General features: G+C 32.5%; 1 pseudogene; it reads left to right on the forward strand.

The window, feature by feature from the left end:
• The first annotated feature begins 7,391 nt into the window (after positions 1 to 7,391).
• LOC149246108 (protein SEEDLING LETHAL 1, chloroplastic-like) lies at positions 7,392 to 8,241 on the forward strand (annotated as a pseudogene).
• Positions 8,242 to 23,309: the final 15,068 nt, after the last annotated feature.

Raw genomic sequence — 23,309 nt, forward strand, 5'->3', positions numbered from 1 at the left:
TAAAGGAAAAATATAGCGTCTAAGCCAAAGCAGAACAACGGAAGACCGGACAGACCAATGCTATTTTATGATGAAATCAGATCGATTATTGCAAAATCCTTAGGATCTCTTGATCCTAAGGATTCGCTTTTATCTATTTACTTTTCTAATTGTTATATATAAGGCCAAAAGGAAAACTGCACAACTAGTTCAGAAATTCACGGTTCATAATTATACTTTTGGACATATAATATTGTTACTTTGGTGATGTTGTAACTCTATTATCCGTATTAATGAAAAAGGTTGTGTTTAAATCATAATTGTATTATGAGTATCTCATAGTGGAGACTTCTAGTGACTCTGGGCCCAGTCAAGAGAAGATCTACTGCTTCATATGTGCTATAATCTTTTCTATTTTATTCTTTAGTGTTTGTTAATGTTAAGTTAATATCATTTTAGTTATCATGAGGATTGTCAATTTGATTTGCTTTTGTTGTGGATTTGATATTCATATTTAGCCATGTGTTATATATGAGTAATGTTTCTGGTTAGATTGGTTATGTAATTCGAGCATTTCATTCCAAGTAATGTTATCATAGATTTCATAGATAGAATTGATTTCTTTCTGCAATATAGTTATCTAATGTTCAGATATCATTTGTTGTTCAATTGGAATTTGTTATTCAATTATCATTTGTTGTTAAATTGTCGTAGTCTTTTTAATAATTGAGTGAGTTAGTTTCAATTCCATTTGAGGCTGTCAAATGTGATTCGTTATAGTTGTATTCAAATTCATTTGTTTTTATGATAGGTTAAGTAGAATTGCAAAGTATGTTATGAGTTTCTTTCATAATTATTTCTTTCAGAATTGTTTGGATTGAGTTTGAAAAGATAGTCATTAGCAATTGCAAAGATTTGTTATTAGTTGACCTCCGAATTCATTGCATATATAGTGCTGACACTCTTGAAATAAAAAGACTTTCCTTGGGTTGACAATCAATGTAGGAATTAATATTTCTTATAAAAAATACATCTTAGTGCACCAACAATCCTCATAGGCCTTTTTATCAATGACCCCTCTACTTTCTTCATTTTCCATTATTTTCCTTCAATTTCTTCCTCACATGCAACCTGTGACCTTTCACCTTCCTTTTCTCCTAATTTCCTTTATTTTCATAAATAAACTGTCAATAAATGCCTCACGCCTTTCCAAATCCTTTGCCATTTCCTTTTCCAAATTCCTTATCCATAATAACTAAAATGACCACCCACTAGGATGTTTTTCCCAACATTCAGCTTGGAATACATGTCCTGTGACCGTGGTCTTATATTTTTTTACATGGATTTTTAACCAGGGTTGTTACACATAGTGAGGAGGTGATAGGGGGAGACATCCCGCCTTATTTAAAGTTTTATATGAGGTGGAAGCCCCCTTGCATGGAAGTTCAGGGGTAGTGCCCCTAAAAAAAAATGGGCATTTTTTTGCTTCTATTTTCGCTAGTTGTTGACACATGTTTATTTGCTAAAAGTGGTTTTGTGGCACATGGTGGTTTTTCCCATTGTTTTGTAATTTTAGGTAAGGAACTATGATTGTATTCTAATCTAGGGTAAATGGATTGGTCATTCATGGATTCCTTGGGATATATGTATTGTATTACAATATTATATAGAAAATATATATTGAAAAAATCTTGTTGGTTTTCCCTTTTTGGGTTTTCGAGATAAGAGATTTATGTTTATGTGTGTGTTTTTTATTGCTTCATTTCCATTTTAGAAAGACTTTTTTTGGATTAATTAATTGTATAGGGTTAAAACCAACATTTGGTATTATAGAAGTTTTGGCTTCAAGGGGGTGCCTTTTTGGCTAAGGGGTTTTTCTTAGGTCCATGGTAGACCTTGTTGTAATTGGAGATCAATGAAATAAATTCTTATGGTGAAAGGAAATGACAAGAAATTAAAAGATAAATATCGATAAATTCAATGGGAATAGTGTTGAGTTGTAGAAGCACAAAATGGAAGATTTGTTAGTGGAAAAGGATCAGTAAATCACTGTGGATCCCAGTATTGTACCAACAAGGATGTCAATAAAATACTGGACCAAGTTGGAACAAAAGTAAAATACCATGATATTATTGTGTCTCTTAGATTCAGTATTACTGAATGTTTTAATGGAAGCTACAACAATGACATTGTGGGACAAGTTAGGGGCTTTGTATTAGTCTAAGTCGTTGGTGAATAAATTGTTCCTACATAAGAAGTCATATAAACTGAGGATGAAGGATAGAAACATAGTAACAAAGCATCTAAATGCATTCAATATTATGGTAATTCAACTATAACCTTTTGATATTTAGATTTTAGATGAAGATAAGTGCATCAATAAGTTATGTTGTTTACCAAAATTGTGGGATAGTCTAGTTGTTTCCATAGGTAGTAATGCAACTAATTTAAAGTTTAATGAAATATCTTCATCCTTTCTATCAGAGGAGAATCATGAGAAAAAAATGGAAAGAAAAAATATAGATTCCTTTCTAGTAAGAAAATGCTCCTATAATAGAAATATAACTAATCCCTCAAGTGGAAAATCTAAATCTTCAGGGAAAGCTTGTAAAGGTATGTTGGAGATGTGGAAATTAACAACATTAGAATAAAGACCTTAGAAAATTATTGAAAAAGAAAAGGGATATGAAGATGATCCTCCTACAAAAAGAAAAATCTCCTAATATTAAGGAATGATTGTGGACTTCAATTCTTCATGTATACATGTAGATCATGAGGCATGGTTGGTCAACCCAGGTGCATCCTTTCATATGACTCAAGGAGTGGTTTTGTGAGTATGAAACATTAAATGATTGTGTTATTTTCCTATGATATGAATTGACAAATGCAATCATAGGACGAGGAAAATTCAAGTTTAAGCTCATATTTGGGAGAATTAGAACACTACATAGTGTTTTACACATCACAAGATTAGCCAAAAACTTTATTTTTGTAAGCAGGATGAGTAATGCAGTTATTGTTTTTTTAAAGATGCTTGCAACATGGTTTGAGGATAAATGTTATTGTTGAGGGGAGTTTGAATTATAACTATATATAAGTTGTTGGGAAGTGATGTTAGTGATGGGTACAATAGTTTTTTTTTTCTTGAGAATGGATCTGAAGAAGGAAAATGTCTTGTGGTCTTTGGAGAGAAGACTATGATATGGCATCAAAGACTAGGCCATATTGGAGAGAAGGGCCTTAAAGTATTACATGGAAATTGTATTCTTAGAAGGTATGTTTGATTGCTCTCTAGATTTTTATTTCTGTGAACATTACTAGTATGGAAAACATAGTTCGGTAAGATTATCCTCTAGTACTACAAGGACCAAGGCAATATTACAGTTGGTGCATAGTGATGTGTTTTGACCTATGTCAGTTCCATCACTATGAAAAATTATGTATTTGTCTCATTTATAGATGACTTCTTAAGAAATACATGGATCTATTTCCTCACGAAGAAATATGAAGTATTTTAGAAATTCAAAGAGTTTAAGGTTCTTATTGATATTAGATAGAGAAGAAAATTAAGGTCCTAAGGATAAACAAAGGTGAAGAATTTTAGGGGAATTAATATGAATACTTCTATAAGGTGTGGTATAACAAGGGAAAAGGCTACTCCATACACATGTCAATAATATGGAGTTGTAGAAAGGATGAATAGAAAATTAATGGATAAATCAAGGAGCATGCTCAATGGTACTGTGTTAGGACAAGAATTTTGGGTAGAGGCAGTGGACACTACATGTTATCTAGTAAATAGATCGCCCTCATTAGCATTAGATAACAAGACTTCACATGAGGCATGCACTTGTAAGAAACCTTATCTTAAACATATTTAGGTATTTGGATGTGATGATTATGTGCATGTTCCAAAGGAAAATAGGAGTAGTTTGGATACGAAATATGAAAAGTGTATCTTTATTGGATATAAATATTGTCTAAAATGTTATAATATTTAGAACCTAGAAACTAAGAAGGATGTGTATAGTCTAGATGTGGTAGTTAGAGAAGTCAAAGATGTCATCAAAGAAGAAGTTCTACCAAGGGAGAAAGAACCATAAAAGATAGATTTTGAAATGAAGGATGATGAATTGAATTATATATAAGAACAAGGATCAAAAGATGAAGAACCACATACTCTGGTATTGAGGGAATTTGTTTAGGAACGTAGGTGTGATGAAAGATATACTCCTCCTTATTTCTATTCAAATGTTTCTTTGTTTATTATTGATGATGATACTAGAAGTATTAGGAAGGTAGTGGATTTAGAGGATGGAAAATTTTGGAAAAAATGTCATAGTTGAAGAAATGTTAACCTTAGATAAGAATGAGGCTTGGGATCTAGTGGATTTTTCAGCTGGAAGAAATCCCATTAGTAGAAAATAAGTTTTTAAAATAAACTTGAATACATGATGCATAGTGGAGAAATATAAAGCTCAATTAGTAGCAAAGGGTTATTCCCAAGTAGATGGAAGTTACTTTGGTGATATGTTTTCTCCTAATGCTAGGTTAAATTCTATTAGATTTATTTTATCTATTATTTTTCTTTTGAAATTGAATTAGAATAGATGGAAACAAAGACAACATTACTACATGGGAATCTAGAAGAAGAAATCTACATGAAGTAGTCAGAAGGATTTGTTGTGAAATTACATAAAGAGGTAGTATGCAAGATGAAAAAATTCCGTATATTGGTCAAAGAAATCACCATGGATGTGTTGTCAAAACTTTGATACTTATATATTGGGACTTTTCTTTAGACGCGGAAAAGAAGATCACTGTATATTTCAAATTAGTTGGTGATCATGTTATTTATTTGGTCTTGTATGTGGATGATATGTTGCTGATGGAAAATGACAGGGAAATCATCAATGAAGTGAAAACTTAAATTTCCTCTAAATTTGACAGGAAGAATCTCAATGTTGCAAATTTTATCTTGGGCAAGGATATTAAAAGAGATCGAGAAAGAGGAAACATTGGTTAAGACAAAAGAAGGGTGTCAAGACAATATTGCAAAGATTTAATATGAAATAATGTAAACTAGTGAAGGTTCCTCTTCTTGTATGTGTACATCTTTGCAAATAAGTGTCCCAAGACATAGGAATAGGAAGAGGACATTTCTCATGTTTCATATGTTAGTGTAGTTTGAAGCTTGACGTATGCAATGGTTTGTAGTCGACTAGAAATTTTGGCATGTAGTTGGAGTATTGAGTAGGTATATGTCAAAATCAAGGAGGGGTCATTGGATAACAATGAAGAGAGGTTTTTTACGTGTTTATGTCGAACTACTAGATATTGATTGTGCTACCAAGGAAGACTAGGATTGGATAGAGTGTTGGACATACATGGCTTTGTTGATGCAGACTAAGTTGGATATCTAGATTTCAAAATATCTACAAGTGATTATGTGCTTAAACTATTTGGAGGAGAAACTAATTGGATAGGAAAAATACAATTTGTAGTGGCACCCTCAACTATATAAGCTAAATACATGGTAGCCACTCATGCAACCAAGGAAGTAGTTTCGTTACAAAGATCGTGTTTAGGTATTGGGTTGGTAAGCAACTTGTGAGGATAGATTGTAAAAGTTTGAGTAAAATATTCTTGGAAAAGAACCCAACTTATTATTCAAAGACAAAGGATATTGATGTTTAGTATCACTCCATGAGAGATATCATTGAAGACAAAAAGGTGGTGCTGGAAAAAGTGGTCACTTTGAAGAATGTTATAGGTTCATTAAAAAAATTGTGAGCACTTAGAATTTCTCTTTGTGTGTGGCAACAATGGGTATTATTTCCCTTTATTGTTGATCATGTATTCTTGTGACCCTCTATGTGTAAATAAAATAACAAGTGGGAGAATGTTGAATATGTGTTATATTCTTTGCATGACTAGTCACATGCACTAGATGTTTTGTTGAGCACAATGGGGGAGGAGGGGGGCTGCGAGGAACACCCCCAAGCCCCCCACAATTTGGGAGGGTTAGGGTAAGTGCCCTTGAAAAAAAAAAAATAGGTAGTTTTTTACTTCCATCTTTGGTAATTTTCGACATGTAGTTTTTCCTAAAAGTGGTTTTGTGGAACATGGTGATTTTCACCATGGTTTTGTAGTTTCAATTAAGGAACTATAGTTGTATTCTAACATAGGGTAAATGGATTGGCAGTTCATGGATGCCACCTGATATATATTGTATTGTCATATTGTACATAAAGATATTGAAAAAATCTTGTTGGTTTTCTTGGTTTTGGGTTTCCAAGATAAAATCTTTGTGTTTATGTGTGTTTTTGCCACTGCATCTTTTATCTTTTAATAATAATTTGTTTGTGGTAATCAATTATACAAGGTTAGAACCTACACTATGAATTCTTACTTTATTAGCTAGACTTCTCTATCTAAAACATAAGTGTAGACTTACTAAATTGAGGAAATATGGACCATGTTCAAAGATGCACTCCCTATACTCAATGTTTGTAAACATTTCTATAAAGAAGCCTTTCGATTCAAGATTTATGTCTATCTTCCCTTTAGGTTTCCATATGAATTTTATCCACCAAATTAGGGCCTTATCTTAGGGACAATCCCCATAAATGATCCAATTATCACATATCCTTTCATGTATTCTATATAAATACCTACTTTGGATGAGATACTTCATATCTTCCATTTTATATCATTCAACCAAGTATCATCTAGAGCACTTCTTATCTAGATTAGTCAAATATATAGTTTTGGCTATAGCGTTAATGATTTCATGACCTCTTCTTGTTATAATTTCTTCTCCTTATGATCATTCCTTTCTTATGCTCCCTATTTCCTTCAATTCATTGGATTTTATTGACAATAATTTCTTGAATGGGGGTACTTCTATTAGACCCTCATGCTATATAACCTATGTGTTTCCATTATTCCTAATCCTATCCTTTATTTATGTTCTTAATCGACTAACCTAATGAGTTATTTTTTCTTTCTCTCTTCATGGTATGAAGATGTTTTTCTTCATTTATGCACTATTCCTATAATTTTCTTTTGTTACAATTTGTTGGACACCTAATCCATTAGGGTTATGGTGTGGAGTATAGAAAATTACTAGAAGTCAAAGAAACATTGGAAGTTGAATCCAATGACCAAGATATTGTATTTATATGTATATCATCTTTAATGAAAGGGAACTCACGCACCATTCTTTCATTCTTGTTGCACATTCCAATGGTGGTATCAAAGCATGTCTTGTTCAGAGACCTGTTAGATCTACCTCACTAAGTTTTTCATATCTCCCACTTTAAGTAGTCTTAAAACCATTGACCATGTCTACATGTTTCTCTCACATTTTCCTATGACCATTTCTATGTTTTTTCTCTACCTTTGTTCCTTTTCTTCTTGGGAAACCAAAATAGAATCAATAAAATCAGGATGAAGGAAGAGAAGAGCACTCTTTGAGAGGAGAATTAGAAGAAAAAATGGATTACCTAAAAAGTAATGGTGTCGACACATACAAGGCCATAAAAAATAACCCTTTAATATCAAGCACTAATCTAAGCTCTATCTAATTCATTGTTAAGTTTCTACAAGCCATGGGTATGCTCAACAAAGATCTAGGGATTATCTTCAAGATCTTTCTAGAGGCATTAACTGCTAATGTGTCCTGCCATTTATGGCTTGTTTTCATCTTCCTCCTGAGGGAGGTCCACATCCCTGCAATTCACTTGCATAAGGTTATTTAGCGACACCACTAGTTACTGGTCTGCAATGTGAATGAGCAAATTTGGCCAAATATATATTTTTTATGATGAATTGAATTTTCTAATATGGGTAAATATTCATTTCTTCTTCCTTGTAGTGTGGAAAACAAGCTAATTCCATATTTGTAGTATTTTCAAAAATTGGGGTTATCATATAAAGACACATTGAGTATGTTTCTGAAATTTCCTCCACTTTTTAACTGCAATGTAATTGGATTATTTAATCATTGATATTAATGGGAATGTTGATTATTTGAAGGCCTTCCCTCAGTACTTTTCTTTCAGTTTAGAGAAGAGAATTAAGACTAGGCATAAGTTTTTGGTTGAAAATCATATTGTGCCTCCTTTTTTTATTATGCTAAGAACAAAAGATGAAGAATTTTATCATAGGTTGAAAGATTTGTGTGATGGGTATTTGAGCTTCAATCAATGCACAATAAAGAAGAACCACTTCTTTTATTCAATTTGCTTGAATCAATAAGAATGGAAGATGTGTAGATTTGATAGATAAACTTTATGTTCAAATTGTTATAAACATATTACATCAACTATATGCAAAATGAACTATGATTTCCTATGCCTAAAATACTTGTATTTGGAGGATGCAAGAAATACAACTGCAATTGTATCCAAAACCAAAAAAACAAAAAAAAAAACAAAAATGGGCTATGTTTTCTTATCACAAACTATTTTAGCTTCCCTTGTTTCCCTGACTTGTTCATTCCTAATTCCAACTACTATGTATTGGACAAATAAATATAATCATATAGTTGTCTATCTTGTTGAAAGGATTACTACCTTACCACCTTGCATGTGTTTTCCCATTGATACTAGTTGAGAGAATTGGGAAAGCCTTAGAAAGGTGCTTGGAAGAAACTAAGAAAGTTGAAATTCATACTACTTCCTCATTCCATATGACATGTGTGGTCTCTAGAGATCGTTCTATTGTTGATGAAGTTATTCGAAAGAAACACCTTGTTGATGGAAAAACAGTTGAATCTAAAAAAAATTGTGGGCTAATGGAGCTATAAGGCAACAATTATCTTGGGATGAAATACCATAACCATGGGAACTTGCAAAAGGTGATTTTGCTAAGTTTTCCAATGAATTTGATTTGTAAAAGGGTGCATTTTTAGTAGAACCCGATATTGTTCTTGAGTTTCCCATATGGAGGATCATATTATTTTTATCTTCATCCATGTGAACATTCTAAAAGCATATTCATCCCCTCACTATGTATGGGATAAGAGGGGATTTGCATAAGTGATTGACTGTGAGGCTTCTAATTTTGAATCCCTATCAATCAAGAATGTACAAGCGAGTTTGACCAATAATAGTATCATATTCTCTCCTTGTATCTGACAAATGGCATTGATGATCAACTACTAGTTTCAAAGAGCTTGAACCAAAACCAAAGCCTCAAAGTTGAACCATATTCAAAGTTGTAGTCAGTGTCTAAGTTATAAGCGTGATTTAGTTTGTGTTCATCCTTAAACAAACATTAGTTTGTGTTTTATCTTCAAAGTGACATCAATTTGTGGTTATCTTTAAATTGCTATATGTGAGCACTTCCTATCAATAAAAGACAACAACTTCTTGCCAGATTTGGAAATGTTCCTGGAATCGTTGAGCCTTGGAGCCAAGTTCCAACAGTTTGTGGTCAACTTGAAAACACCATTTTCAATCATTTGTGGTTATCTTTAACCAGCATCAAGGAGTGCTTCCACCAGCACAAGACTTCAACTTCTAGCCAGATTTGGAATCGTTCTAGGAACTGCTTCAAGATATATTTCTAGAGTTGGAAGCCAACCTTAAACCACCATTTGTAGACACATTGAGTTTTTTTATCTCATTTGGTTTGTAGCCTTCCTTAAACCACCATTTCAGAGAGCACATCCAGCTATTGGATGCCATGCATTTTTGCACTTTATCTCTCTTCTTGGACTCATATACACCCCTTCAAATTAAAGGGGGAATGTTGGAAACCTAATCTATTATGGTTATGGTGTGGAATAATTTTTGGAATTCCAAGAAACACTGGAAGTTGAATCCAATTATCAAGATATTCTATTTATATGTATATCATCTTTAATGAAATGGAACTCACACCCATTCTTTAATTCTAGTTGCACATTCCAACATAATTCATAGACCTACTATTATCATACTAAAGTACTTCACTATTATTGTTATCATTGGTTTAATACAAAAATAATTACAAAAATCATGCATCATTTGTGAAGTATGATATTCAATATTCAAAATAAGATTCCTTTAAATTAAAATATGGTTGATTGTGTGATTTCTATTGTTGAGTTGATGCTCAATCTTATTTGGTTCATTAGTCCCTTGTATTTACCCACTATGTATACTACTTCTAGCAATTTCCTTCCTTGCAATTATACTACCCATTTCTTGAAACTATAACCAATGTAGGCCCTATTATATCTATGCAAGCTCCAAGAACACAGGTCATACTCTCATTATCCAAGCACCAAGAAGGATCATTCTACATACAATGCACTTTCAAATCCTATCAACTACCAACATCATCTCACTCCAACCACAATAGGTCGGGGATGATTTAGAAGATCATGAATAACTTCAATTCTAGTGGGTTAAGGGAGATTTAGGTGATCATATGCACCCTTAACTACAATGAATTAGGGCAATTTAGGATAGATTTATTGTTTCTAATGACTAAGTAGACGCATAGGTCATATATTCTATATTATTAACTTAGCATGGATAAGTTTTCAAAACATGGGTTGAGTCATAGAGGAGGAAGGGTTATTGCAGTTCTCATTACTTACATCAATTCACCACTAGTTGAATATTGGATATTTGAAAATGGTATTAGAGATTTAAAATAGCTTATATATATATATATCTATATATATATATATATATAGATATATATAGATAATTTTATTATTATTATTATTATTATTATTATTAACATGTACTAGCGTAGGCAGCACTCAGGGGGCAACTCAATTAGCAATGGCCATGTAAATGAAGTATTATGTGCCAGGAGGTCTGATGTTCAAATCCCCGTGATTCACTTGTGCGTGCAGAAGGGGTATCTGTGTGTGCCTAGAGTTTATAGTGGTAGCAGTTGGAATATACCCTATGTCATGTGAGTATGAGACTAGCCTAGTTTCCAACATAAGAAAAATTAACTCATTATACACCTCACCTTGCCAAGATTAAAAGATCATAAAAGTAAAACATATATACATTTATAAGAACATGTAACAAGACTCTTAACTATGGAGATTCAACCCCACTTTACTATAGTGATTCCTAACCTATAAATAGCCTTTTCTATAATACCATGGGCCAATATGATGACTCGCTAATACCACATGCCAAAAAAAACATAACTCATGTTCATATGATATTTAGAAGGGAAAAGGGCATAACTTCTTTGGAGATAAGCCTTAACCTTTGATTTGTGTCTACTACTAATAATATTATCAAATATTATGTGGAGGTTAAATCATTGTCATCCACCTTATAGTTTTGATAAATAAATTAAAATTTTGGAAGTCCTATTCCAAAATAGACATGCCTATTGGCATAATTATTTTATTTTTTAATATATTATCAACCTAAAAAAAACTATATTATAATATCAATACGATAATAGTGATGGGCCCAAATAATGGACACCTTGTATGCCCATCCATAATCCCATTATTCATCAATTTTGCATGCTTTAGCCTTTTTTTAACCAACATTATGATAGTTACATGATAATTGTGTGTAAATTAGGAGTGCTCACGCTGTTATTCCACCTTTGGAATATTTTGACCTTTTGTGTGGTTAAAGTGATGATTGATAGATCTTGTGAAGATACTCTTATCCAACATAGGGAAATATTTCAGGGATGTTATTCCCTACTGTTGTAGAATTTGACTCAAGGCCACCTATGCTTCATTTAAGGTAGCTCAACTTGTTGGGATACCTTTCTAGGGAGAAACCCTAGAAATTAGGCCCTAATTTATAAATTATTGGGGGAAATCAGTTTGCTTTCCAAGGAGGATGTTCCCTACACACCATATAGGAAGAAATTGAGGCTTGACCTCCAAGTCTAGTTATGTTGCCCATCAATCTATTTTTGATTTCCTAAAGGTCTCTTAGTACCTTGGAGAGGGCCCACCCACGAGAGCTCTAGGGATCCTGGTGCATTTATCTTATTTCATTTCCATATTTTCCTAGTTAAAATTCTTTTCAACATTCCTTTCCATGCTTTCTTAGTTAAAATTGTTTTCAATATTCCTTCTTTACTAAGCTAGATTAGTGAATGGTAGATTTCCATGTTCATGTATAAGTTAGATTCCACAATGCATTTATCTTTGTGAGAGCTTTTTTATGTTTTTACCTGAATAATTTAGACTTCAATGCATTTATATTAGTGAATGAGGTTTTATGCTTTTACATAAATAATTTGAGCTTCTTAATGATTCTTTGCAGTTAAGAAAAACTTCTTGTCCATTTAATCAAAAACTTGGAAAATACATAACAATATAAAGCTTCGTGTAAAACAACATAAAACCTCATTTTTTCATAAATTTTAGTTAGCAAAACATGTTTGTTCATAATAGATTTTTATGTTACACAATAAATACTTATGAAAAAATAAGATATGATTAGGATTTGCTTATTTCTTGTTAATTTTTTTGTTGGACTGTAATTCAATTCTTGTAATAAGATAAGCTATATTGCTTCTGTTTCATTTCATGCATTTAAAATAATAAAAATAAATTTAGATTTATTTTCTAATACCACTTTTGATTCACTACAAATTAGTTTCATAGAAATAATTTTTCAGTCCTTCATTATTTACTTTTCTCACACAACTTTCCTTTGCTAAGTAATGAAATTAAAATCCTAAAAAATCAACATTATTAAATACATCTTAAAAATACTTCTTGCATGTACACTACATAACACCTGAAAGCTTATATAACGTTGAATTAATAATTGAAAAAAAAAACCTACGACAAAACAAAACAGCAGCATTCTTATTATATTTCTAAGGCCATCAACTAAACTATGAAATGTTGTTTTTTTCGTTTTCTTTTTACAACCATGTGACGATGTATTTCTAAATTTTAGTAAATATAAAATAAAGTCCACACTCCACAATCACTATAGGCGTTATTGTACGATGCCATCAAGTAGGGCCTAAACATTTTGGCGGGCCTAGACCAGCGATAAGCAGAAGTGTGTGGATACATTATTCCGTCTGGCTGTATTTAGATGGGTTCTTTTGTTTTGAAAATAATGAAAATTTTGGTCATATTTTGATAAATTTTGGTAAGGATTTTCGTAAATTTAAATTATAGTTGCTAAATTTCAAGATTTTGCATGCCTCAGGATGGTGTTGAACCTATTTTTACTTTCAAAAACATGATTTAAACACTGTTTTTACAAAATTTGCTGAAATTTTTGTGCTCAGATTCCGGTCAAAAATGACCATCCGAGCAATTCCTCAGCCTTTGTAGACTTGTCCTTTTGTCTGAGTTTGAAGTTAAAAGTTTTGAAGCAGGGAGAGAAATGTTGATACATTTTTGTTTCATATATCCATGGAGTGCTTGATGAATAGAATTGTGTGCTTCAATAAGGGGACTCCCCTTACGTCTAGTTTTTTCATTAAAATAAGGGAGTTGTCTTTAATGCGATTTTTTGGACTTTTCATGTCGGAATCCAGCAGAAAAATTAGAGGTGAAATCTTTATTTGTGTTATTTGAACGGGTTTTTTTTATTGTATATATGGATTTAGCACCATGAAAAACTCTTAGGGCACTTGGGTTGTGTAGGGGTTACCCATCAAATTTGTGATTTCAGTAAATTCCTGCCAGATTTTAGAAAAATTAAACCGGAAAAACCCACGTGAAAAACTTCAAAAAACTTTGCTAAATACAACTCAAAAATACAATGCTATTCACTAATAAACTTTAATAAAGTTTTATCATAATAATAATAATAAATTATAATGTTTTTCAAAAATTTATATTAAAACAATTTTTTTAAAATTAAAAAATAATTTTTTATTATTTTAAGAAATAATTTTTTATTTTTTTTTAATTGACTGTTGAGAACTTTTATATGCTTTTAAAGAAATTTGTTAAAAATAAATAAAAATAAAAATTATAAACAAAACTAATAATTACATAGTACTCTAAAAAAAAATTACTTTCATCCATGTATTTTTATCTCCCAAAAATATGAAAGTACATACCACTAAAATTTTACAACGATAAATTTAGCATTGAATTTAGAAATTAGCAATAACTCCAAGTTGGCAGACAACCTGTATGTGTTTATAAATAAATTATTCAAATATTTAAAAAGTATATATGTGTAAATTTTTAAATCAAGTTGCAATATATTATAATTTAATTTTTATTTTTAAAATAAGAGTTTTAAAAGCGAAAAACAATATAAAAAACAAAAATAAAAAATATCAAACCAGTGTTATATTATAATTTAATTTTTATTTTTAAAATAAAAGTTTTAAAAGCAAAAAACAATATAAAAAATAAAAATAAAAAATATCAAACGATTGTTTTTAGATGAACAATTTAATGAATTAGAAAGGAAATTTGAATTGATATGTGAAATTTGTAAATCTGAATTTTGAAAATTATAAATTAAATAAAAAAATATAATAATAATAATTATAGTATTACATAAATTTTAAAATAAAAAATATATATTAATTTTTTATATATATATATATATATAATTATTTAAAATTATCAACAATGTTATATATTACATTTATTTTATATATTATAAAAATGTTTAGGAAATATTTTTTTAATAAATTTTATTTATAATTTGATAGATATTTATTAAAATTAGTAATTTAATTTGTGAATCGTATATCATTTAAATATCTAAAAAAAATATTCAAACTTTTGAATTCATTTATACATTCAAAAACAAATTTTAAATCACCTCCAAACAATAAAACCTCCCAAATTTATAATAATTAGACAACCCCTTTAATTTAATAGTAAAGTAGCATTCCTAATGTGAAAACTATGTACTGCAGTTGTTGTTCCCCGATTAGATCCTTACATTCAATTGGCCTGGTATGAAGTACTCTGCATATCAGTGAAAATTTTCTCTGATTTCTTTGCTGGCCTGAAGATATGCTACAGAGTACTCCCTGACAGACTCAAGCACTGATAATGGTGTCACTGGGCCGTGGAAGAGTTAACATATTTAAACATAGATATTCAGAATATTGAATATCCTGACTTTTTTCGGTATTGTCCTCGTGGGGATAACCAGAAAGCACAGCCAAGATTAAGGAGGATGAAGGACACATAACCATAAATGATTTGGACGACTCACTGACTCTGTGCTACTGAAGACTCGCCTTGGAAACTATCAGTAGCAGCACACTCTGAGGATGGTTGGTGTCAAAATTAATGGTAGAGATGGACTCATCAATCTTGACAGGAAGATAAAACGCAGTAAACTTTTATCTTCACTGGAGAGCCCACAGCTGAAGACAGTGACAGTACCAGGGTTCTAAGGGGTCTATCTTCATCAATGCCGTTCAAATTCATTTAAGAAAGATTGTTGATGGTGGTGGAAACTCAGGTTGAAATATATTATACATATAGTTTCCACTTTTTGGTTAACCAACCTTAGAAAGTGTGAAAAGATTATTATACCTAACTAATGTGTTTTGGTAAGTTGGAAATGCTATACAAGGAATTTCTATCGGAAAAGGAAATGAAAATGAAAGTTGGTATTGAGTTTAAATGGTGATTTCGAATGTTGGTGATACATAGGCTTCATTGATAGTAACAAATTTAATATCTTGTAAAATAAGATTAGAATGTGAAATCTTCATCTTTTTGGTTTTGTGTGGTTAATTTAAATGATGAATTTTATGTTTTATAAACTTATTAATTACGTTACTTCTTTAAAAGCTCGATGGGGTTAGATGTGTAGTTGATTTACTTTATTTGTACTAGGGTTTTAATAATTAAAAATAATTTATATTAAATATAAAAATAATAAATATTATTTTAAAAATTATTAAAAATTATAATTTAGTAAAAAAATTTAAATTAAGATATTATTAAATAAATGTTTATTTTATTTTATTTTTAATTTCATTAAATTTAATTTTAAATAAAACAGAAATTAAAAAAATATCAAGTTAATTAAGATATTGAAGAAGTATTTATATTAACCTTTTCAAAATTCTATTAATGATGTCATCTAACTTTGTAATGTTTGAGACAATTATATTTTACATGCAAATACTTGTCATTACACTATAATTCAATACACTTTACACTATAAACTAATATAATTCAATACAATTTACACTATAAACTAATATAATTCAATACAATTTACACTATAAACTAATATCATGACTTTTTTTTCGCTGACCCACTGGATTCCAACCCGGAACCTCATGAGACATAACTCCTCACTTTAAAAGCTCAATGCGGTTATAAGTGTAGTTGATTTGCTTTACTTGTACTAAAGTTTTAATAATTAAAAACAACTTATATTAAGTATTAAATATAAAAATAATAAATGTCATTTTAAAAATTATTAAAAATTATAAATATTTTTTTATTTAGTAAAAAAAGTTAAATTAATATATTATTAAATAAATATTTACAAATAAAATAGAAATTAAAGAAATATCAAGTTAATTAAAATATTGAAGAAGTGTTTATATTAGCTTTTTCAAAATTCTATTAATTGTGTCATCTAGCTTTGCAATGTTTGATATAACTATATTTTGCATGCAAATGCTTGTCATTATACTATAATTCAATACAATTTACACTATAAACTAATATCATGACTTTTTTTGGCAGACCCACGGGATTCCGGAACCTCATGGGACATAACTCCTCGCTTTAAAAGCTCAATGCTGTTATAAGTGTAGTTGATTTGCTTTACTTCTATTAAAGTTTTAATAATTAAAAGCTGATATAAAAATAATAAATGTTATTTTAAAAATTATTAAAAATTATAAATAGTTTTTTTATTTAGTAAAAAAAGTTAAATTAAGATATTATTAAATAAATGTTTACCTTGTTTTCTTTTAAATTTCATTAAATTTAATTTTAAATAAAACAGAAATTAAAGAAATATTAAGTTAATTAAGATATTGAAGAAGTGTTTATATTAGCTCTTTCAAAATTCTATTAATGGTGTGATCTAGTTTTGTAATTTTTGAGGTAATTATATTTTGTATGTAAATGTTTGTCATTACACTATAATTCAATACAATTTGCACTACAAATTAATATCACGACATTTTTTTGGCTAACACACAAGATTCGAACCGGAACTTCATGGGACATAATTCCTCATTATCAAGGCAATGATCGATCGAGCTACACCCCGTGGGCAACTAATGCCAACTAATGCCATGACTTTAATTCGATGTGAAGCTTCATTCTCATGAACTATGTGACTTATGAAAGATTTGCATGAGAAGAATATGCTAATCTTTGTTTGAATGGAATAATTCGATGTGAAGCTTCATTCTCATGAACTATGTGACTTATGGAAGATTTGCATGAGAAGAATATGCTAATCTTTGTTTGAATGAAAGACAAGTTTTCAATATAAAAGGATTACCATTTCTATTTTTGAGATGTAAAAGTGCATGAATATAAAGTAATAAAATTATTTAATTTTATTATAATTAAATTAAATAGGTATAATCATAGTTTGAGGCAAAACTAATGTAATAAGCGGCAATGGTGATAGAAAATAAGACATTAAAATAATATTCTATCATAAGTTTAACCTCGTTATGACAAATTTATACAAAAAAAATCCTTAGTCTTATCTAATAATAATATCTTGAATTATTGTAGGTATGATGTTTATGATAAAAGAAAAAAAGAAAAAAAAAAATTGTGGGATGCCTTATTATAGGTATAATGTTCACAAGAGAAGGAGTACACACATTAGGAATGATGGAGGATTAGGGTTTCACAAATAATAGTTCAAAAGTAGTTTAGGTTAATTATTTACATGATCTCAGCAAACTTTTTTTCAAGTTTAGAATGGGAGGGGCATGGCCTTAAATCTTAGTTTGAAATCCAAAAGTTATCCTCATTTAAAGGTTGGGGGTAAATAGGTCATCCTCGGTATGCATTCATGGTCTTAAGTATAAGGTAGACTTATAGAGAAGTAACAACGCTTAACCTCTCCATTTGGCATAGTGGGTGCACAATCATTTAAACATAAAGGTTTTGATATGGCATCAAACTATTAAGAAGGATCTCAATTATCACCAAAATGGAACAAGGAAGGATTAGGTATTAGATTGCTCAAGTATGGAGAGGAATATCATCATCTAGAGAACACATTAGTTGGAGGTGTCATGATTAAGGATTCAAATAATAAAAAGGTAAAAGGAAGCAAGGGAGGAAAGGTGAGGGAAGGTATTGAAGCTAAAGTTGAAGGAACAAGGAAATAATGCATTACTCGAGTGAAATCTAGGATGAAATTGGTAATACAAGAAAGCGTGAAAATGGAGCAAGTGATGGCATTATCATCTAGAAAACTTGATGTTGATAAAAGCTTTTGGTAAGTTGTGGGTTGTGTTTTTTGTTGTGCTTGACATTTCGAGTGACCACTTCACCCATCTCCATGAACATAAATTATATTGACGATGCAAATAGTGCTAGACTAATATAAATAGAGGAAAGAGTGAAATATAGCCATTAAGGGGAATGATAAGATCATTAACTTATTAAATAATTGATTAATTATTAAAAATAAAAACAATTATTAAAATAAGAGTTAAAAGTGAAATTCGAATTAATTTAAATGGGTTAAATAATTTGGGCAAATATGGAAAAATAAATTTATATATAAAAATAAATATATATAAAAAATAAATAAAACTTGGTCAAATAATCAATTATAAAAACATGTCTAATAATTAAACAAATAATAGTTCAAATAATTAAAAGTAAATTATTAAATTAAGACTAATTTTGACTCATAATTAATTTGATTAAGTCAAACTAGATTTTTATTGGAAATTAATAATAATATTAAAATGTCAACTTTTTGATTAAAAATATTGATTATGGGATAAGCCAAGAGAAAAGAAAATTATTTATAATAAGGGTCAAATTAGAATTATTGCATAGATTATGAATTATATTCAATTCAATTAAAAGAAATGAATTAAGGAAGGAAATAAAAAATTAAACACAAACTTAAAATGAATTGTGGAAGAAATTTTTCCCATCCTGATAGTTATTTGGTGTGCTCTTTTGTATTTGTTGAGGCCTCATTATTGGGCTTACATGGATGGTGGGGCTACACGACCTCCTCTTCTCATTAGTCCATTGCTCCAACTTTCGATTACCACTGCAACCTGTGCCAATTCATCCTAATCCCTTTGTCCTTGAGCCCTCATCGTTGCACCCCATTATACTTCTGAGGTCATTTTGTCAGCCTAACCTGTCAGGTGGGATCACCTCTCCACCAATGGTAATACTACCAATCCACTTACTACAAATGCGACACGACTTGCATCATCCCACATGTTTCATCTCAGTGCTCACCTTTCCTGCCCCTCTTTGTGCATTCCCGGTGGGACCTTTTGGACACATAGAGATTGTTGTTCATTCCCTTCTGCATACCATCTCTGTCGATCGCCCCATGTGGTTACAGCACCAAGCCATCCTACTGCATCCCTTTATGTTGCTAATCAATGCTTTTAGCGTATGGCCTCTAGGCCACATGGCTTGTGGGTTGTACCTCTACATGTCTCTTGCTCCCGATTAGCCCCAAGGTACTGTTCCACGACATCCCGAGCCGAATCATTCTGCGTCCCACTACAACTTCCCTTTTCGAACTTATAGGATTTGGCCTCAGGGATAAGTTATCGCCTATGATCCACTTTGGCCAATGGAACTGCTCCCCACCTTCTACCTATAAACCTATCTAGTTCGATACCCTGTCATCCTTGTCATTCCCTTGCGGTGCAACAATAAACCTTCAGGATCTGGTCGCAAGGATGAGTTTTCATGCGGGCTCCGCTTCCAACCAATAAGAGACCTGTTATGCCTATGTGTCTACCAACGCATCTTGACTTACGTCATCATGCCTGCTTTTAATTCTACTCATAAAAATGGTTTCAAGACGTGGCCTCCAGGCCACATCACCCTTCCATCGCCCAATCACAATAAGGTGTAATCTCAACAACCAATCCATGGCTTCCATAACTAGGGTTCCACCATGCCTCTTAGAAAGGTTGAATCTCGCCTAGCTTCACTGCAATGCCACTCTGTTCAAATTTTCCATTCGAGCAAAGATTCATTCATGGTTTGGCTAAAGAGGCTCTACAACCAACTAGATCTATTCTAGCGTTCTTCCATGACCTTTATGGATTGTTAAGCCCCTACGGGCACTACCCCTCTTGAGCTTAAGCTAGATCCACTATAACGATTTCCCAACCTTCTGATATTTCTCGTAATGGGACAAGCAATTTCAGGCATGCCTGCGTTGGTGATTTTTTGGCTGCCCTTTTCTAAGGACTTGTAGTGAACACCTAAAGGGCCTCCACCTCTTCAGTTACATGCCATGGGCTCTATGCTTCAAGGAAAGCCTACAAGCAACTTTATAGTGCCACTCAGGGGTTTCAAGGACATTTAGATAGCAGTGGTGATCCACAACCATCAACATCAATGCCCCCTAGGGAGAAAGTGCATATTACTAAAAATGTAAGGTTGGGAAATCCTTCATGTAAAGATCACAGTTTGTTATACTTAAAAGAGGAAGCAATTCCTCAGTGTTCGCACAACACCACATAAACTGATTCACAGTCTTGTGACTAGTGTGTGTGTGTGCACAGACCCTTCCAAATAGGAAATATCCATTGCAATCATTGTACATTAATAAAACATATCTATGTGTCAAGTGTTGCCATGTTTCAGTACAAATCCTCATGGATCCTTTCAATGATTTTATACCTTGCACATTATGTTACCTAATATGTGTTATTAAAAACAATGGAATGTATTTCACACAACACATCATTTCAATCCATAAATACAACTCATGTTCAATACATTTATTAGCATCATTTCAATCTAGAAAATCAACGCATGTCCATTATAGTGATAGGCACTGTTGAGGCAAATTAATTACCTATCATTTAATTTTCAACCCGGGGGTCTCATAAAACTTGTGAAGCATGCGTGCACTACATATGCTAGAAATTAACTTTGAATTTAGATAAATCTGACTACGAAACCAGATAGTGAAAAACCAAATTCACCTATTCTAATTCAACAATCAACTCAAAATAAATTATAGTACAATTGTAGTACAGCATGCAGAATTGAAATTTTAATCTTTCAATCTTGCAGGAATTGAAAAGCACACCACTCTTTCAGAAATGAAAGCAAAAACAATCATTCTTAACCTCTCACATAGGAAAAGATATGAAAGCAAATAAAAACAAATGCTCTTAACTTCTAGGTAGAAAGCAAATAAAGCCAATCACTCTTAACCTCTCACACAAGAAAATATGTGAAAGAAAATAAAAACAAATGCTCTTAAATTGTAGGTAGAAAGAAAATAAAGCCATTCACTCTTAACCTCTCACACAGGAAAATATATGAAAGAAATAAATCTTAATCTATGAAAAAAAATAAATATCACACATTATAGGTGGCCAATCCAAAAGCATGAGAGATGGCAAGTTGAGAGGCTCTTAGTGCAAGCATTACCAATCAAGGTGAACATCACTCATGAGCATGGTGCTAAATCTAAATTCCATTCATAAGTAATCTTAACTTTCCACTTAGTATCTCCAACTTTACACATGCCTTTTGTTGGCTACGTGGGGTCTAACCCAGGTTCATCAGTGAGTTAGCCAAGCAAATCCCGGTACTACTGGCCCTTTCGGCAATAGTCCGCGGAGCGCGGACTGAGGTCTCACCCGAAGTAGTATGGGAGGGTGCTGGAACCAGGTTTTTGCACCCTAGGGATGTCTGATATGGGGCGATAGGTATGCGATTCAACCTTTGCGCTTACTAGGTTACATGCACCAGTGAGCTCCTTGCATCCCGTGGGACTGCCTTCAAGCAGCTCCAGCCGTAGTGTGACCAATGTTAATTACCCAAGTATTCTTTAATTAGGTTTTTTTCGTTAATTACTTAGAAGGTTTTCATTCATAAGCATACATACAAGTGCGCACATGTAAATAAATAGATACCATTAACACATAATGTCAAAATATAGATCTATGAAACAGATGCACAATACAAACTCAAACTCGACTCCGCCTTGCACACTTAGCTGCATGGGTCCGCACACTTAGCTACGGACTCTACTAGGCCTCTATGAACTCTGCTGCAAAGCCTCTTCCTACTACTACGACCCTATACACTTCAGATCCACTTCTATCCTCTAACCATGCCTTCGCATCTATCTATCACTTCTTGCCAAAAGCTAAGACCCCGTTTACACTTAGAGCCTCACTCTATTTATACAATCCCATGGTCTGCGGACCATGGGTAGGCCGACACAACTTTACACTAAATTAAATTATTCTAGGGCAGACAACCCTATGACTCATCCTAGACTCTCGCACTCCACGCCCACATTTCGCAGAGTCTTTACATTACATTGACCAAAACTCGGGCTTTAAGTCCCAAAAACATGTTTTGGGGGGATCCGCTGCCCAAAAGGCCCCCAACACAATCATCATGACTCATCCCTAGTCAATCGACTAGTGTGGCGATATTTGCTCGAAGTCCATCTAGGATGTCTCGTGCAACTTGGGTGTCTACAGCACACTGTTCGACTGTCTACTGTACCTGCTGCACACGTATCTCTGAACCTTCGTGAGCAAGGTCACATTCCTATCCAACCACATAAAGTTCCTGCATCTGTGCCAGCTTCCCTTCAATAGTAGTTGTAATTACAAAAGCTTCATCGATCCATGGTTGGATGCGTTCTTTAAGCAGGGCTTCTTTTTGGTGCGCAGCATCTAATTGGTCCTTCAGTGCCCCTGCCTATTGTAGTCTGGCGAGGCGTTGAGTAAGGACAACCATCTGCACGGTGCCCCAGACACTGTCGTACTCCTACTACAACTCGCATGCTTCGGTCTCTAGGCGCTGCAGATTCAGGTCTTCCTACAGGTGCTTAAGCATGGTGAGTGCTTGCTCCAACAGCCCGGTGCAATCCTGTGTTGCCTAGCCAATTTGCTCCAACACCATCTGGATAGCACAGGCATGCTTCTCTCTGACTTATAGGTGCGTGGAGGGCTACGCCTTCAATTGCAGCTCATTGATATGCAAGTTTAGCTCCAACTGAACCTTTGTCGTTTCCTCCCGGGCCTCGCGGACTCCGGCCGCTAATCGAAGGACCCGCTCTGCTGCTGGTAGCTCTGCTGGCATGAACAACTCTGGGATGCTCTTGCATTCATCCTCTATGACCTGCTCTAGTCCGCGAGCCTGCTCAACCAACTCATCCCGCTGGATGCTGAGCTATTCCATGTTGATT

Source organism: Pinus tabuliformis, chromosome 7, assembly GCF_031772625.1.
Source record: "Pinus tabuliformis cultivar Carrire ecotype Pingquan chromosome 7, CPIR1, whole genome shotgun sequence".
NCBI classification, from domain to species: domain Eukaryota; kingdom Viridiplantae; phylum Streptophyta; class Pinopsida; order Pinales; family Pinaceae; genus Pinus; species Pinus tabuliformis.